Below are 19,337 nucleotides of genomic sequence, written 5' to 3'. Positions count from 1 at the left end.
TTCCAGGTGTCTGTCGCGCAGCTGGGTGCCCACGACGCATTACGTGCAGGTGGTCACTTAACTTTCTTACGGAAATATTTACGACAGCAGTTTCCGCTACAGTGACAGTCTCACATAAAAATATTTCACAGGTCAAGAATTAGCGTTGCAAATCTGTAGAAAGAAAATCCTATAAATATAAGTGTCCAAATAAAATATTCGTCAGCATTGTTATACAGTCACGCATTTACGCACATTTCATAACTCTTAAAGTACGATTCTTGGTTTCCAACATACTTCTTATTCCTCATATACGGTAGCATCATCTTATTGATCATAAACATATCTCAACAGCATAGTACACATCGTCGTTGTAATAATAACATCATAACACCTCAATCAAATCTCAAAAACGTCGTAGCTTTCTGCAATAATTTCAAAACCTAAAAAAATTCTCTGCTCATTTCAATAGTGTCATCTACCTGAAATGTACTTTAAAATCATGCTCCCTTACCAAATACATCATTCAAAGCTCTCATAGTATCACAATGATTCCAAAAAAATATGAACAGTTTACAAAGTACAGACAAAATACAGTTTCATAAGTGTGAAGTTACCCAACTGTGTATGTGTCAATGATGTAGTAAAAAAATATTTATCTCTCAGTTAAATGATCAGATAGCTGTGTAATTTGTGTGTTAGAGAAATATGGTACCGATGTGTAAAGTTGTATAAGCAAATACCATATTAGCTAGGGTTCCTTGTGTTTGCCACACACATGGTACACAAAGTAAGCATGTACCCCCCTGAGGATTAATGTAATTATACCCTCAGGTGTTACAGATTACAGCAATGGAATGAAATGTATCACGAAAAACTTTCTTTGTAATTCAAAAATCTTAAAAAATAAATGTTTTAAGTACAAAATTAATCACTCAAATACGTGTCCTGTAGCGCTAAATGTGCATCTTGTTGTAAGATAATCTCTGTGGAAGTGTCGTAGTTATTTTCCTCCGAAAGCTAAGTTCTGCAGAAGCCAATGTACTTACCTCATGATAAACAAAAGTGAAATGCTTTGTGTAGAGATATCTTAGTTATTACGCTTATTGTTGTGATGATGAAAGTACTGTGCTGTAACGTATTGTTGTGCTATGGAAAAGGCAGTCTCATTATAGCTATACCACAAAAGTTATTACTAAAACCTGTTTTACTTTCCAGAATAATTCAGAAAAACTGTGCAGATATAAAACAGATATAGCGCAAAAGCAACATTGTAAATTGTCACTCATTAGTAGCGTCGTGATAAAATCGTGTATCTGTCACATAAACTAATCACTCTGTCGTCTGGTATCTCACAGAAAGTACTTTAAACCCAGAATGTATTTTCAAGTAAACCAAAATGTTGCATTAAAATCTCATTAGCACTACTGGTAAATGTTCTAAGTATGTGAGCCTTATAGTCATTATGTAATCGTGCAACTAACAAGCAAGAATGTACACACACAATAACGCTGTGTCGTCTGTTCACAATAACAATGCATTCGTAATTTCTGTTTCAATAAGTTCTCTTGGTTCTTGACTGGATATTTAACTTCAAACATTGTTGCATGTTAACAGATTCTAAGTCTGACAAGCATACTAGTAATGTAAAGTGAAAAGTTTTATGGCAATGACAAAGTTAAAAAGCAGATTATCTTTCAATAAACGGTTTTACATGTGAAATCTGGTGTAAACCTTTACTCTTCCTAGTACGCAGAGTTTCAACTTCAACGCAATTGTCATGCGGTATACGTCGGTAAAGAATACTGGAATTTTTCTCAAGGTTAGCGTGTATGTTATTTTTCTCTGAGCCAGCCGGCGCACGTGGGTGCCTGCGGCGCGAGTCATTGTCTGTCTCTTTGTTGGCGCGCGTTGTTATTGGGATTAGGAGACCTAACTTCTACAAATTCACGTTGTCGAAAGTGCCCTGCTCTGTTTGAGTCCCGCCAGTTCTGATGCAATTCAGGTCTGTCGTTACGAATATATCGTCTGTCGTCATGTCGGTAGATTTCGTAGTTTCTTCCTTGTCCGTCACGTGGTGGAGAGTTTCTCCCTGAATAGTAACTGTGCGCCGAACTGTTGCGTCTGAAGTTATTCTGCCTCCCTTGATAATAATTGTTTTGGTTCCCATATTGTCTGTTTCTCTGATTGTCTCTGTGATAGTCATTACTACGGAAATGCGATCTTTCTCTGTAACTATTATTACTCTTCCAGTGGTTGTCATATGGGTGGTGTCTGTTTTGGTCACGATTTGCGTTGTAAGAATAGCCTTGTCGCGTCCAGTTATTATTTCTTTCATCGCGGAATTGCGACTGATGTGATCTGTAATTGTTGTGCTCCTGCGTTCCGCGATTGTCAGTGTCACTTTCCAGTTCTTGTAACAGTCCCTGAAAAGCTTCAATGTCGTCTTTGCAATGTCCTGCCAAAATAATATGTCGTAAATGTTCAGGTAGTTTGATTAAGCAAACGCAGATGAGTTCTGAGGGGCTGTATGGGTTTGAAAGATACTGATTCTTATGCAACATGTCTTCAAAATATTTCATAAGACTGGAAAATTCAGATTGTTCGAAACGTTTCATCATTATGATGCTATGTTTTACTCGGTCTTGTGTGGCTTGAGACCAATATGCTGAGAGGAAGGCATGGTAAAACTCTCCTTCACTGTGGCAATCGTGAATGACCGACCGCATTCTTACAGCTGGTTCATTCTCTAAGCAGCCACACATAAATTCTAATCTGTGCTCTAATGACCAGTTGGGAGGAAAACAATGAGAGAATTGATGGAGCCACGCTTGTGGATGAATGTCGTTGCCAGAATTCTTAAATGTTTTGAATTTACGTGTAGTAATGAACAGCTTATAGTCAAAGTCATCATGTCGGCGAGTCGCATATCGGTCATTGTTAGGTCGTGTCGGCCGTTCCATCTCAAAATTCGGTGCACATTGCCAATTTCTTTCATAACTTCCGAAATGCCCTGTGTTATTATTTTGCGGCTTTTCCGTGTTTCTAAGTCCCTCTTCCCGTGTTGGAGCGCGAGTGTCCTCTGAAATACGTAATTCTTGTATTACCTGTGTCAGCTGATCTTGTACTTCCCGGATTTCTCTTTGGTGTTGTGTATTAATTTGATTCTGATTTCGTTTGAATTTTCTTATTTGTTCATACTCCTCTGTGTCAGTGAAGGCTACGGGTCTTGTGTCATTCAGATCATCATCTACCTTTGTAGATAAGTTAGTGACCTGATCCGAAAGTTCGGCTACTTTCTCCGATAGTGTACTTATTTCTTCAGTGTGTTTTTCTGAACCAAGTTTCAGAGTATCTACTGTGTCCTTAAAGTTTTCCTGAGTTTTTGCAAGTTGCGTAACCGAATCGGTAGATGCAACTGAGTCAAATTTAGCTTGCAAGGTCTCATGATTTTCATGAACAATAATTTGCAGTTCTTTTATGGCTGCTTCGTGATTCTGTAATGCATTTTCATGCCGCGAAAAAATAGGTTGAAAATGCTCACAAATTTGAGTTTTTACGTCATTACAGACTTTTTGACATTTCGATTCAATGTTATGTAACTCAGTAGTTAAATCTTCACGCGTTTGTTCAAGAGTTTGTTCCAATGAGTCTAACTTTTGAAGCTGTTGCTGTGTTTGTCTCTGATTTTGTTCCATTGTGTCTAACTTTTGAAGATTTTGTCCCATTTGTTTCTGATTTTGTTCAAGTGTTGTGTCTAACTTTTGTAGCCTTTGTCCCATTTGTTGCATTAACTGTAATAACAGTGCACTGGTGTCTGAAACATGTTCCTCAGTGCTATTCGGCAGTGCATTTGAACCGGCAATATTCGCATTTTGTAAAGCAGAAAATGTGTCTTGATTTATTTGAGAAAACGGTGAGGACGCAAAACCTGAGTCTGCAGTATTTGCAATATTGTGTTCTGTCATTCCCGATTCCTGAGGCGAGCTGTTGCCGACCAATCGATCGATAACGCTTCCCTGTTCACTACCTGTTTCACTGTCTACACCATTGTTTGCCGCCCGCTCCATTTCCCTATGCGCAATTACCAAATTACTACTTTGAACATTAGTTAATTCATTACTCTGCGGCGCTAACACACTGCTTTCGTCTTCACTGTCATTTCTCAGTTTACTTTGGAGCCTAGTATTACGTTTTTCACACGCCATTATTGTCACAGTATTTCACACGACAACACAGAAATACACAATTTGAAGAGCAAAAATAAGAGAACACATTAACATAGTACTGAAAATAATATCTCGTTAATTGCAAGCGCAGCAGCGAAATACTTGGTGCAAATTAACATGCATGCCACAACAACAATGAAAGACTGCAACTACAAAGGAGATTCTCTCTACAATTACGCGCTAGCAATAAACAATAGCTACACTAATTACAAAAACTACAAGAAAAAATCAGAAGATTCCAGCGAGGTATCCTCGGCTAAGGGTCGACATATGAAACGTCCCCTTTGAACAATTATACATGACTGTGCTTAAACTGACACACAATATTTTGTTAGCGCAACGCAATCTGACTTTCAAAATTCCCTACAAAAGAATGGCCCTGACTAACATTAAACTATACCTTTCACAAATCACTTACCTCACAAAAATCTTCGCTGCTCAAGCTACTGCAATACAGCGAGCGCCACTACTGCCAGCTAAATAAAAGATTCAAACTATGGAAGGCACTAACTACTGATAGGGATAGTTAGCAAATGAAAGATATTAATAGAGAACAAACAATGTATTTACCTTGATATCATCATATATAAATATAGCAGTTCATGACAAATTTCAAAACTCCGCCATCTCTCTCCCCACATCCACCACTGCTGGCGGCTCACCTCCAACTGCGCAACGCTACGCGCTGTTCACATCCAGCTGCCGCTGCCCAACACTACAATGGCAGACAACAATGCAAACTAGACACAGACTGCACACAGCACAGCCAGTGATTTTCATACAGAGGTGGCGTTACCAATAAAAAAACCTAAACAGCCTACTTACAGTTTACCTACCAATTTGATTGAAATGACTACTGGGGCGGTTTTATTCTGAATTCTTGTCCGTTATGGTTTTTGCTTCCTCTGTAATCATCTTGTAGTCGTCGACAAGTGAAACTCTATGAGATTCTTACATTCCATTATCTTCCAAGTGTGCCGTATGTCAAAACTTAGGGATGAGAACGTATGTTGGTGGATTAGTGGACCGAAGAAGAAAATTACCAGTAGCTGAAAACACCAAAAGATTTATTGACTGATAGTACACGTAATCATTCTAGATCTCAGTGCCCTATGAAAATGTATGCAGCTACCTGGAAAGAAACACTGTGCGGGTAGGAACCACCTACCTCCCAAAGGGGTGAGGATTGGTGGTGAAAGAGAAGCGTAACGCACCACGCGCAAATACCCAGACTATTTTTATAATGAGAGCAATTCGCAACTTGCACCATACTTTACACACAATTTCAAACTCTTACGAAATGCTTTAACGCTTTCTTGCTGACACTCTAAACCAAATTATTAAAGGGAAGATTTTCATCGCTTATCACATTTTCGCTGTTCATGCAGTAAAACTGGAGCATCAGGGGTGACATTTTGATTTATTACTTATTTACTACTAACTCTCTTCGCAACAAATTTTGCAGACAGTATCCACATGTACCACTGCATTTATCTGCAAAATTAAATCGTTGTAGGACACGTAGGCAAGGCGTCATTAAGTGAGATGCATGAGAAACTATCTTTCATTAAAACGGAACACCAATTATCTAGGCCATATCCAAAAAGAGTTTGATAATGAGAGCACATAGCGACTTCTAACGAACTTTAAACATAATTCGAAATCTTGTATAAGCTTTTCCTCGCTTATATGCTTAACGTCAAATATTTAACATTTTAAGTGATTTCTAAAATTATCAGAAATTTGAAGCTGTTTTATACAGAGGAGTTTAATGGTTGCGTAATCTCTGGAATAAAACTCTGCGGGGTTAAGGAACACCTACATCCAGTGGAGGTTGGGATAAAGAGGGGATGACACTCAAGCATAACTCAGGAACACCTTTACAAATTTAAAAAGGTTTTTGTTAGGTAAATGACTTATTGTTTGTATAAAAATTCTGTGTGATTAAGATTCCCCACTATCATTAGGGGTGGGTGAGTGGACGAAAAGGGTCACGTAAAAATGTTCGAAAATGATCTTCTAGTATTTATTTCCTATGTTTGGTTGACTCGAAACACTTTTAAAAATATGAAATGCAATTTGTCTCTTATTCGTGAGAGAGTGCGTTGCAGCGAGCCAATAATTTTGTCAACGTGTTTCGGGACCTAAGATCAAGTAATACTGCCATATACCAGAGATAAACTTAAAATCCTCTCTGGAGTCGTATTGTAAATCAGCAGAGAATAAGACATGTGTGCTTGTAATATATTTCATGCACACATATGTTCGACATCTTCCCCTAAGCCTCTGCATCGATTTCGGGCGAAGTTGGTAGATACACTGATATAGAGGACAAAGGTAACCTTCGCATAATGTGTCACTGTCAAGTAACATAACTCGATGAAACTTGAACCGTACATAGAAAGGACTGCTACAGTGTTGTACAGAAGGTAGTTGAAAGAGATACAAAACGAGACGAACATAGATGTCACTAGACAATAATTACACTGAAGTCACGGCGATTCATGTGGTCCCCTGGACATATGAAATAAATGGAACGTGTTTCTTAATGAAGTGCATGATTACCATGGACGGCAATGCAAGCTCTGCAACGTCAATCCATGCCGACCACAAGGTTGGTATGGAGTTTTTGTGGTAGGATGTCTCATTCCTTCACCAGCAGACGGCCGGGGTGGCCGAGCGGTTCTAGGCGCTACAGTCTGGGGCCGCGTGACCGCTACAGTCGCAGGTTCGAATCCTGCCTCGGGCATGGATGTGTGTGATGTGCTTAGGTTAGTTAGGTTTAAGTAGTTCTAAGCTCTAGGGGACTGATGACCTCTGAAGTTTAGTTCCATAGTGCTCAGAGCCTTCACCAGCAAGGTTGACAAATGCAGGATGGTCGTGGGCGCATGTGGACGTGCTGCAAAACATGCCCCAACGCAACCCACACGTGATCAGGGGCGAGAGGTGAAAACACCTAATGGACCCAGGAAATTCGTCGAATACTATCATTTAGGTGGTCAAGGTGTTATGATGTGGGGAAGTATAATATAGCATGGACGTAATGACCTCCAGGTCGTTGAACACAATGCACTCAGTGATCAACGTCAGTGTTACACTGTACTGCTCCCCGATTTGCGTCTTGTCAGGGGTGAATTTTGCCGTAACTTCATTTTTTATGGATGACACTTCGTGACCGCATCGAACGACGCAGGTGGTGAAGTTCTTGGAACGAAAGGATATTTGGCGAATGGATTGATCTGTCCGTTTTCCTAACTCAAATCCCTTGAGGAGACGCATTGCATTACATGCACGAACGACTATCTAGCAGTTGTTATCTGCGCTGGTAGAGGAATGGAACTCCATACCACAAAACTCCATACAAACCTTGTGGTCAGCGTGGAAGCACGTTGCAGAACATGCATTGTTGTCCCTGGTGATCAATTGTTGTCCCTGGTGATTACACACCGTATTAAGAACTATGTCCCTCGTTTTTTAATGTCCAGGGGACCATCATAAATCACGGCCACGTCAATGTAATTATTGTCTTTGAATAAAAGTATCAATTCTGTTCGTCTCATTGCGTATTTCTTTCAGTTAATTTCTGCGCTATACTAAAGCAGTTCTTTCTATGTATGACCCAAATTTAATCGAGCTACGTTACTTGGTAGTGACACATCATGCAACAGTTACTTTCGTCCTTAAGCTTTGCATACCAGTGAGTATTAGTAAAGACATCGTCACGCTGGACGATGGAGCTAACGTTGACGTTCGCGCAGACAGGATATCCAAATTCACGAGACACAGCGCCGTCGGAACATGGGACGAACTGATTAACGTGATTTTGCGCTCTCACAGCTCTCTAGCAGCAGTTGTCTTTATTTGGCTGTCAAACTATGCACCTGGTTGACGAAAATGGACGCACGTAAAATCTGTACCTTAGCTATATTAAAACGCACAATTCCTCCCCTGTGCATATGATAGTCAGGAAGTTCTGTCTGTGGTACACATAAACTAAAACTTTAATAACCATTGTAATCAGAAAAAAAGAAAGATACATGTTCAGTCTGTAAGGACATTAGCTTATAAAAATTCAAAAAATCAAACAAACTCATTCCTTAAAGAAAACACACTTATATTTACATTACAACAAATACCACAGAAATTATTTCTACTAATTTAATAAGTAAGTCCTATAACGTTTTAGAAAGCGCGAAGGTGAAGAAATATTGGTTACAGCGGAATGCCAACCCTTTAGGCTCTATCCTCTATTCTGTGACGTGGCGCCTTGACTAACAAGGAACAATGCGAAGCGTAAATAAATGATCTTGATGAAACTTTGTGAATATGTAGAGGGATCAAACTAACGCAATATGGTATTTCTTCGTTTTTGGCCAGTTTCACTTTTAAGCGGTAAAACATACGCGAAAAAGGAATTTGGCATATTAGGTTTAGAGGGAATATCTTCGAAACCAAGATGTATAAAAAAATGTGTCTTACATAAAAGTTCAAATGTAATTAACGTTTTTGAATACTGTGTAATCAACTTTGGTCATAATATGAAATTTTGGAAAATACCCCATCATCATTAGTTAAGTCTGAAAAATGCAAATTTTTGTTACAACATAAATTAAAGAAGCTTCCACATCACAACCTTCCATGTATAGGAAAATAAGTGGTACACACTGTGCCATTTTAATGTTTTCAACATACTTAATTAAAATATCTAAACATTCATTACTATTCTAATTATTTCGTTTACTTATTTTAGTTTTATGTTTTAAATTGTTGTTTTAAATTTTAATTTACTGGTTTTTTGTTTTATTTTGTTTACTACTTCACATATATGTAGTTTGTTCGCGGAAAATAATAAATAACTCATTATTATAATACAAAATCATTACAGTAATGATTATCTGTAAAGAAATGCCTAAAACGTAACTTTTCTTACGCCATCCACATAAAATGAATGAAATTTCTACTAGTAATACAGATGATGGACAACACAACATAAAACAAAACTAAGCAGGATTCTCAAACTATGGTGGGCGATCATCTAGATATTTGGATTTGTACCAGACGTATTTCAGTATACTGCAAAACCTTGGCGAACAGAATTGATTGTATACTAGTGACTGTAGCTTGCGTATATTGTTTGTAAAGTGGAGACTGACATCATAATTATTTAACAGAACCAGATTTGAAAGTCTTCTCACAAAGTTCTTCCAACATCGAGTGCCGAATATATCCAGTGGCTTTACCTGTCCTGTCGAGCATTTTGGGACCATCAGGTGAATGAGCTCTTTCTACTCGAAACGGTTGTTTCACATTGACCACCCCAAGAATCTAACAATAATACAGATTTTTCTCCCATATCGGGAAAGAAAATTTGTGTCAAATATTTTTTGATGTCGTCGGATAACAGATTTTGAAGCCATCAGAAGAACATTTGGGGTTTCAAACAGAATTTCTTGAATTCTTGGTCCAAACTTTCCACTAATTTCTTTTAAAACTTTGAAAAGGGCAGTTGTCATCGAGAAAAACCCATTTGAGCGTCATACTTGAGGATAAGGAACTTTTTAACATGGTCATCTCAAAAGGCTCGACAGCACAGGAACAGCCATTTGATGTATAGAACTTTCAGGGTTGGAAGAAATTTGTAAGAAGATTTTCAGTTCTAGTTCTGTTGAGTCGTTATGATGTCAGTCTCCACTTGAGAAACAATACATATACGGATATATGCCTAGTATAAATCAGGAAATTTAGAGGATCTCCCTTCACAGGCCAAGAATTCTGTTGAATTTTGTTTTGTATTGTGTTGTCCATCATGTGTTATTATGTGATCAAATTTTGTTCATTTTATGTGCATGGTCTTAAGAAAGTTTATGTTTTAAGCATCTCTTACGGATAATCATAACTGCAATGATTTTGTGTCATAATAATTAGTTACTTACTATTTTAAATTAACAAAATACAGGTATGTGTGAAATGGTAAACCAAAAGGACAAAAAAATCATGAATTTAAAGTATAAAATAACAATTTAAAACATAAAACAAAAACAAATGAAGCAAATAATTAGAATAGTAATGGACATTTACAAATTTTGTTTAGATATGTTGAGCAAAGGAGTTGGAAGAACAGTTAAATGGAATGGACAGTGTCTTGAAAAGAGGGTATAAGATGGACATTAACAAAAGCAAGACCAGGATAGTGGAATGTAGTCGAATTAAACCAGGTGACGCTGAGGGAATCAGATTAGAAAATGAGACACCTAAAGCAGTAGAGGAGTTTTGCTATTTGGGCAGCAAAATAACTGATGATGGCCAAAGTAGAGACGATATAAAATTTAGACCGAAAATGGCAAGAAAAGCGTTTGTGAAGAAGACAAATTTGTTAACATTGGATATAGATTTAAGTGTTACGAAGACTTCTCTTAAGGTATTTGTCTGGAGTGTATCCACGTATGGAATTGAGATGTGGACAATAAACAGCTTAGACAAGAGGTTTGAAATATGGAGCTACAGAAAAATGCTGAAGATTAGATGAGTAATTAATGAGGAGGTACTGAATAGTATAAGGTTTTGAGGACAGAGCGACAACTGTGTAAGGTGTAAATATTTCTGGTTTAATGTTGTAATCTTATCACAGAAATGCACGCATTTACTCAGTTTACAATGTGACAATGTTACGACAGTTGTCAAACGAACGCATCACGTCCTCAGAAAGTGAAATAATCCTAAACACAACAATGATAAATTTTAACTGGAAGTTTCTTTACAAAATTATTCTTACGACTACGTCATGATGTTGGCCAGTACTATGATAAATCATCCGATTCCGGTTCAAAGTTCTGTCCTGTTTAATATGACAATCAAGTCTACAGAGGACGGTTAGTTTTGTGACAAGTTAAGCAATAGATTACCCTAGGTCTCTCGAGTTTACAGTGGACGCAAGCTGGTGAACCAACAAGTTTACGCCTCTGTTCGCGGTATTTACCTTAGCTGCGATGAGCTGTCATCTGCACGGCTGCCCTCGTCCTCTGAAATTCGTATAAAACTAATTAAGCCTTTGCTGATTTTTCCACCAGAAACTCTCCCTATGTTTCTCGTTAAGCGAGAAAATATGTACTCATCCCCAGTGTAACGTAGCAAGTTAGATTGAGAAAATTACTTAAATCTCCAAAAAACCGACACTTATGTTTCCAAACTCAGTTAGGAACAACAGCAATTGGTCTTTTATAATCATCTAAAGTCATTAACAGATTTTTCAGTGTATAAAGTTACTTAATTGGAATTTTTCTTTTCAAAACTTTAATTACTCTGCATTTCGTAGTCTAAAAATCATTCAAAATTACTATGTGCTTCTTATTTTGTTGTGTGAATACATGGGAGTGAATGAGAGTGTCTGTGGGGCATACGAAAAAAACTTAATACTATTTTATGTAAAAACTTATGAAAATGAACCGTGGGAAAATAGTGTTGTAACCACGAAGCTGATGACGTATGTCGATGTGTGCTTGCTTTTGTAAGAGAGCAGCCAGAATAGTAGTCAGAAGTGGAATAAGTTTCTAAATTAATTTAAAGATTATTTTACATTTCGGTCTATTTTATTAAATATTATATTAGAAATTGGCATTGGAATGACGTAAATGATTTTCTGATTAGTGATTAGCTCAGGAAAGTTTTGCCGCGAGAATGATGTAGAAGGATCATTCTGATTGGTCATTAAAACCATTAGCCAGTCAGAATTAAGCTGTTCCCGGGTGCAGAAAGTTAGATAGGCATAGAGTGGGGTGGCTTCAAGAGAGTCGCTAGCCAGCTTTCGTATGTGTAAAATCATGCTAAATGTCGCCGAGAAAATAACTTGTAAAATGAAGAACTGTTGAGTTCATTGCTGTTAGGAAGTGTCATGACTCAGGCAGTTTAAGTTACGAACATTTTGAGGACAATTTGATTAATTAATTGATGTATTATGAATGTGTGATATTTCGGTCTTAGTGAAATTCCTCGTGGTATATTCCATATACTTTATGGAAGACTTGGGCGAGCACTTCTACCTTTGAAGACCACTCTGTCGACCAATGCTTCAACTCGTTATAGTAGTGGGTCAGTATCTGTCAGATCGAAAATTAATCGGGTTAGACTGGTCGATATTCTGGCTGCTGTTTTTTCGAGTGAGACCATTTTGTACAGACTGTGAGATGGGAATAGTAGAGCAGTTAAAATAATAAATTCGGACTTGATAGCAAATTTATGTGCTTTCTTAAGAATAAAAACCATTTTACTGAAATTTCAGAGGGCTTACTGCAGGTAAACTGCATTTACCCACCACCCGAAATTTATTAAAATGAACTGATTCGCAACTTGAGTTACGCGGACTCTGTGTGGTAGGTCATGGTTTCATCAACGCTGCCTTACACGGCCTAGTGAGTATCTACTACTGCAGAGTGAAGGGACGTGCGTAAGGAAGCCGTACTGAGGCATGTGGACAATGAATGAGAGAGAGAGTGTACGGTCGAGTAATGACGACAAAACCCCTCCCTGCGGCACTTGTCTTGGAATATGGCGATATACACGCCCATGGCTGGAGCAGCATGCATATTAAAATACCCTGTCAGTAGTCGCAAGAACAATTAACTAACTGGCTAGTTTGTTTCTCCACAGTTGGAGCCCAGCTAATATATCTAGCTCAATGTCATCCGCAGTGAATGCACGGTTCACACAAATTTCTCCTCTGCATCGTACAGAGCGTTATGCGCCCTGTTCTGCACTTGACGCCGGTTCAGAGAAGAGTCCTCGAAAATCTCGCTCTTGTGTTTCTCGTAGCCAAACTGTCTCCCCACCTGGGTTCTTTCGTTCTCCACGTCATGGTTTTTTTTTCGACCAATAGAAGCGTTCCTCTTATTTTTGCGGAAACTCTCTCTGCCAAAGGTCCCTACCATTAAACTGTGTCGAAATCTCGGCACTTCACTCCTTCCTACTTCGTTTCCGCCAATCGGGCGTTTTGTGCCCGCTCCAGACGCCTAAAAGTTACTTGCGTACATCACATGTGTATCACTTGCTGTTCACATGATGAACTGCGTCACTGGTTTTGTTTCAACATTGTTAATTACGTTTCAACTTTTATACCGGACGACATTTTTTTATATATATCATGGTTTTGAAGATGTTCCCTCTAAACCTAATATGCCAAATTATCTTTTGGGATATATTTTATGCTTTAAAACTTAAAGCGAGTAGAAACGAAAGAAGCCATATTGCATTATTTTGACACCGCCACATACCAGCCAAGTTTCATCAAGGTAATTTATTTACGACTGGAAATGTTCCCTTGTAAGCTACGCTGAAACTCTTCATTGAGCGACCTTGTATTTTATGTTACGGTTTTGTAAAGTCTTTAATCACCGAACTGTTGTTAACTGACATCTAATTGTAATAAATCCTAACGAGAACGACACGTTTTTCATAAACCTACCACGTATCGTTGCGTTAAACTGGCTTACTTTCACAGCATTCGGGTTTCAGTGCGAAAACAGCAAAATACGAAAATTCTTTAACCACCAAAATGACGTATCCCGTCATTTTTTAAAACAGATCAGTCTCGTAACATTCAATGTGCTGGTGTTTAGAAACAGCATATATTCGTAGGGTGTAAGGTATAACATAAAACCCATCGAATATCGCCTTCTAGTGAACACCACAAAGTATAGCGACTCGTTTAGGGCTTGTGACGCAGGGAGCGTTATTACTTCCTGTAGGTTCTACTTCGTGTGGCACATTGCCGATATATCTCAGAACTTATTTTGTGTTTCACCTGACGAAATGGCTCCTCAGCGTGAAATAGCAGCGGTTCCCGCAGCAAATATTGGCCTCGCAACGAATTTGTGACGTCACACTAGCTGCCTTGGCCAACATACCTGTACATGGCAAACGCTGAGCTGCATGTGGGGCCAGGTGGGAAATAAATACGTGAATGACAAGGCACCCAATGATTTCCTTAACTTCGTCTAATTTTATTGAGAGCGTGAGTGCATTTAAACGCGCAGCTACGAAGTACTAAACTGATGTGAATTAATAACACGTACCCCATTGGAGATGGTCGCTGCAACTCATATAAGACCTGTAGTCTCACGTGCTATGGCAACTCACCGTCTATGGCCGTCCCATCGCCCTCACTCCCACCCTTAAGTACCTTGGCGTCACCCTCGACCGTCGCCTCTCCTGGACTCCCCATCTCCAGACAATCCAAGCCAAGGCACGTTCCCGCCTCCGTCTCCTCAAGCTCCTTTCCGGCCGTACGTGGGGTCTGGACCCCTCCACCATCCTCCACACCTATAAATCCCTCATCCGCCCCATCCTTTGTTATGCCCATCCAGCATGGATCTCCGCTCCCCCTACCTTTTATAAATCCCTCCAAATCCTTGAACGCCATGCTCTCCGCCTCGCCTATCGCATCCGTCTCCCCTCCCCCACGCGGATCCTCTACGATCTCATCCCCTTCCCCCACCTCCTCCTTTTCCTTGAGAGGATACGGATCCTGTACACCTCCCGCAAACTCGATCCTCCTCACCCGCTCGTCTCCCCGCTCCTCTCCCACCCCCGCCCGCTGCCGCGCCTGTATTCGCACATCCCACCCGGTCTCCATCTCTCCACCCTCCTTACCCTCTCCCAAGGTGGCTTCCGCCAGCTCCCCCTCCCTGATGATGCCCTCCTCCCTTCCATCTACCCCTCCTACCAACTTTGATCCTCCCGCCCTCCTCCTGTACCTATTCCTCCGGGCACCCTCCCTCCCTCCTCTCCCTTTTCCCTCCCTCCTCCTTTTCTCCCCCCCTTCTCCCCCGGGCCTCCCCTCCCCTGTTCCTCTCCTCCTGCCCCCGACTCCTCAGCCATTGGCATCCTTTTTCTCCCCTCTCCCCCACCTCCCCCTTCTACCCCTCTTGGCAGGTCCCCGGACTCGCACACGTTACGTGGACATTCGCGCGCCGGAGGTCGCCGCCATCAGTGTTTTGTGTGTTTAGTGTTTAGTGTTTAGTGTTTAGTGTTCATCGTCCCCTCCATCGTTCACCAGTGCCATCATCATCTTCAGTGGTTGTGCGTCGTCTCATCAGCTAGCAGTGTGGATTATCGACGAGTGTGAACGGCTCCGTGATTGTCTCTATGTGTCTCCTGTTTTATTGCCCACCGCTCTGTGACTTATGTGTCTTCTCCCTGTTTTTGCTGCTTGTGTCTTCTATGGCTGAAGAGCAGCGTAGTGTGCTGCTGACAGCCTGCCTGTTGTACAGGTTTTAAAATAACAATAAAGTAAAAAAAAAAGTGCTATGGCAACAAAGTCTGTAGGCTGAAGAGCGGCATACTAAGCTGTTGCCAGCCCGCCCCCTTCGGGGGGAATCGAAATTCAATAAAGAAAAAAAAAGTGCTGTGGCGTACGCAACGGGGTCCGTATATCTCGTTGGCCCCGAATAGCAGTAAGTGACGTCACAAAACTCGTACAGCGCCACGTTAACGTTAGTCAACTCGTTTCACGTGACAACGATTTAACGGACTGACCCGAAACCCAGAACCCAGTGCGAGATGCAAGCTGCCTGTCTAACGACTTACAGGGGCAAAAAAAAAAAAAAAGAAATTGATTTTAACATTTAGCGTATTTATTGAACGAATTTCAAAATTTTAAATGCTGTTATAACCAACTCATTAAGAGCAACAATCTTATGTTAAAAGTTTGAGAGGTGGCTTGAACCTCCTCTCATATTTATATCTTACGATTCTCCTCTCTAATTGCATGCGGTGGAAAGTTGCTATTCCTTCACACGCGGACTTCCCACGCAGCGTCTCTCGTCACCCGGGTGGTCCAGTGACAGGCGGGCTCGGTCTGACTTTGAAAGGATAAGCCGACAGGTGTGAGGGGGTCGAGTGAATGCTTTCCAGACGCCGACATTGTCAAGAGGCACACCCACAGGGCCAGAAGTAGCGGCTGGGCTAGAGGTTCCGTTACTTCGCAGAAACTTAGCGAAAACACTTTCTGGCGGGCTACCAGCGAGGCGTGGGAATGACTTGTGTACCCAGGCAGCTGTGGCGGGAAAATTCCCGCGCTTTCTGCAAAATAGTAACTGTGATTGGCTTGCTCAGGGCACAGCTCTGTGACGTAGCAAGATCGGCGCAGAAATTGGCGCCAAGAATCTCCATTGGTGGAATGGTAGCGTTCCGGCAATGGAGTGGAATTTTCCGCCGGTTTTCGAGTTGCTGATTGGAACGTTTAACCACGGCCACTGTCGTGGGGGCGGGACTGTTCTGTGTTCGGTTTTATACGGGTGCTCTGGTGGGTAGTTAGCTCTCGCCTTTCGGTCAAGGACGTCGAAGCAACCAGCCAGCGGCTCCGGTACGGCAGATCGTGTCCTGGGAGTCAAGAAGTCGGTTTGGTAATGTATGTCCGCAGCACCGGCAGATAGGGATTTTCCTAGGTGACAATCAGAGGTCAGCAGAGCGCGCCTGTTCGTCTTTTTCTAACTTTGTTCTGTCTTGGGTAGCAGCAATTAATGTTGGGTTGGCTATGTGTTTTCTCTAAGAATTGAGTTGCTAGGAATTGGCTGCACATATCACTTCGTCATAATCCTCACAATCTAGTTTTAGGGACAACTTCACTTTCACAGCGTTTGTTTAAGTATCCAATTAGAGCCAATTTGATGTATTGTTAATGTTTCATGTGTTGTTGTTTATTATTTTGTGTTTAGTCTTAATAAATCATATTGTTATTTTGGACAGAACTTTCATTCTGTTAATAGGTAGAGCAACCACATCATTCCTCACTATGTTAATGAAACCTTCGCTTAATTAACTTATTTATCAAATTAAATTATTGCAGGTGCCAAACTCTCTTCTACTCCACTGGCAGGGTTGATTAGAGTCAGTTCGCGTATTTTTTTTATCCTTGTGCAACAGCAAAAGTTGGAGCTGGAATAGGGGGGGCCCAGAGCATCATGAACATATGTAGATTCTAGAAGCATTGAGTGTTAAATACACTGCTAGCCCCGGCACCTCGCATAATATGGCGACCCTGCCAGGATCTTTCCTGAGAATCACTGATTAACAAACAGTATTCTTAGTACGAACATTCAAATTTTTTTTCTCTAATTTTTTTTATTGATTAATACCCAAGTTTTTTCTGGTAGTTCCGCGTTTACTTTTAAGTAGCGGCGCATGATTACAGTTTTTGTTTTCAGTATATATATATTTTTTTGTTCATTGTTTTTGTGTTCCTTTGATGGTGTGTCCATATCACATCACACTTTGTTGGGTTTGTGTGCGGTTTCTGTACCACAACAAATCGTGCGTATAATTACAGCGTTGGAGCGGCGTTGTTGAAACTTTAGGTCTATGTGTAAAAAATATGTGGAGTAGATTAATTTTATTGTGCATTTTTGATAAATTTGTTTTGCATGAATGATAACGAGAAGTAAGGCACGACTATTATCGAGCGATGCTAAAACAAAAGAGGATAGCATAATGGATAAGGGGCAGTTTACCGACGGGAATAGGTTCGGAGATGAGATGGGCACATTTTTAGCAGGACAGGACGACAGGGTCATTGATGAGGAAGGTGATTTGGACGCGATCTTAGAGCAGCGTTGCGGCCGTGATTATGATAGGGAGGTAGAGGATGAAACAGAGACAGCCACACAGGTCGAGACGGTAGCAGAAGTTTATAATCAAACGAACGAGAGCAGACAGGGGCCAGCTCGGCCACGTCAGAGCTCTAGCGCCCAGGTGTCCAGAGTTACATCACCCATGTGTGACGAGGATCAAAATGATGACATTAACCCTATACTGAGCTTCCTACGATCAATGAAGGAAGAAGAGGAGAAACAACGTAAGAAGGAGAAGGAAGAAGCTGACGAACAGCGTAAGAAGGACACTGAGGCAATAATTTCGCATATAGGGGAAATTCGTGGGGAATTACTAACAATAAAGAAAGAATGTGGAGAAGTAAAACAAATGTCAATGGCTGCACAAAAAGTAGCAGGCCTGGCCAAAACGGCAGCAATAGGGGCAATGAAAGTCGCGGAAGCAACTTCTAAACTCGCAGGGCGCTTGCGACGTACAACACAATCCCACTCAAAATCCCTAGCGTTCTTAAAAACTCAGGGTAATATCGCGGTTGCGAACAACACGAAACGAATGGAAGAAGTAGAGAGTCGGATAGCAAAACTAGAGCAAAACGGGCACACGAGCACTGCGCGTTCGGATACCAATGATGGAGTACACAGAATTGTGTCTCCGAGGAAAAGCCCGCCGTGCTCTAGCCCAATGACCGAGTGCGGAACTAACAATGCACACGCAGAAACAGCGAGTAATAGCTCCAATAATTGTAGCCCACTTGTGAATTCTGAGTGCCACTTCCACTGTGATACAGAGGTAGCACATCACAGTTATCACCAAGATAGAACAGGACACTCAGCAGACGTGCAAGTATCGGAAACGAGTGACAACACCAGTGCGAGGATCAGACAGGATTTTGATCAGAATCATTTCCTGTCGATACTTAAATTCCAGAAGTTCAAAGAAAATGGAGGGTCGATGCATCCGAAGAGCTGGGTGATGCAGTTTACAAATTCATTACCGGCATCATGGCCAACCCAGGCAAAATTAGAATTCATGTGTGGACACATCGAAGGCCAAGCCGCGGAAAAGATGCGGGGTGTAGCAGTGACGTGTCGGACTTATCAGGAATTTGTTGGTGCATTCCTGCGGACCTACTGGTCAAAGGAAACGCAGGACAGGATTAAAGAGGAAATAATATTTTGTCCTGAACTGGAAGTGTCCGGGTATAGGAGCGCAACCAAATTTCTTGATGAGTTACTCAAGAAAAATCAATTTTTAGATAGTCCATATAGCAACGGAGAAATCATTAAATTTTGCTTTTCCAAATTGCCAGTTAGGTACCAACAGACACTTGTCGGCAAGTGTGGATCTGACATAGAAGCATTCAAGAGTCTATTGCGCGAACTCGAAGTAGTCTTTGATAAACAAGACGCAAAGGACAGGAAGAAGGGGCAAAGTAACAAATACCACGGGCCAGGAAGGGAAGACGACAACAGATCGCATAATCGCACTGGTCAGTTAGGAAACCAGGGTTACGGAAGTCAAGGTTACGCT

This window comes from Schistocerca serialis, chromosome 3 (genome assembly GCF_023864345.2).
Source record: "Schistocerca serialis cubense isolate TAMUIC-IGC-003099 chromosome 3, iqSchSeri2.2, whole genome shotgun sequence".
Lineage (NCBI taxonomy): Eukaryota > Metazoa > Arthropoda > Insecta > Orthoptera > Acrididae > Schistocerca > Schistocerca serialis.
The sequence above is the reverse complement of the archived record's forward strand: the minus strand, read 5'-3'. Positions refer to the sequence as shown.